Genomic DNA, 746 nt, shown 5'->3' with positions numbered 1-746 from the left:
AACTCAAAAGTATTAACAACTGAGGCAAAACAAATATGTGGGACATGCATGAAACTTTTTAAATCTGTGGAAATAGCTGGCCAGTAAAGGTGAGCCTACTGCGTGTAAATACTGTGAGACAGAAAACATTTCTCATACGTGCTATTACAAGATACTAACGACAAATGTACGTCCCATCTCAGAAAGAGAAGTAATATTTTCGTACTCTCTCACACTATATCGCCAAAGGCCTTGCCGCAGTGGTAACACCGGTTCCCGTCAGATCACTGAAGTTAAGCGCTGTCGGGCTGGGCTAGAACGTCGGTGGGTGACCATCCGATCAGCCGAGCGCTGTTTGCACTCAGCTCTTATGAGGCCAGCTTAGGGGCTACTTGACTGAGAAGTAGCGGCTCCGGTCTCGTAAACTGACATACGGCTGCGAGAGCGATGTGCTGACCACATGCCGCTCCACATATGCATCCAGTGACACCTGTGAGTTGAGGATGATACGGCGGCCGGTCGGTACCATTGGGCCTTTCAAGGCCTGTTCGGTCGGAGTTCTCACAATATCAGCAAACATAGTTTGACAATGGCTCAATTCGGAGAGATGTGAACGTTCTATTTTTATTGAAGACAGGTATTATTTCTGCTCTACACAATAAACAGATATTTCCCTTTTCCTGAAGACAGAAGTGAAAAAGAGTTTAAATCTTATTACCGTACAGATGTACTTTTCTCAGACCTGGGATGTGCCCTGTTTCGAAATT

At 45.4% G+C, this 746-nt stretch overlaps 1 pseudogene; it reads left to right on the top strand.

The window, feature by feature from the left end:
• Nucleotides 1–221: 221 nt before the first annotated feature.
• On the top strand, nucleotides 222–339 carry LOC124597252 (annotated as a pseudogene).
• The last annotated feature ends 407 nt before the right edge of the window (nucleotides 340–746 follow it).

This window comes from Schistocerca americana, chromosome 2, assembly GCF_021461395.2.
Source record: "Schistocerca americana isolate TAMUIC-IGC-003095 chromosome 2, iqSchAmer2.1, whole genome shotgun sequence".
NCBI classification, from domain to species: domain Eukaryota; kingdom Metazoa; phylum Arthropoda; class Insecta; order Orthoptera; family Acrididae; genus Schistocerca; species Schistocerca americana.
The sequence above is the reverse complement of the archived record's forward strand: the minus strand, read 5'-3'. Positions and strand labels throughout refer to the sequence as shown.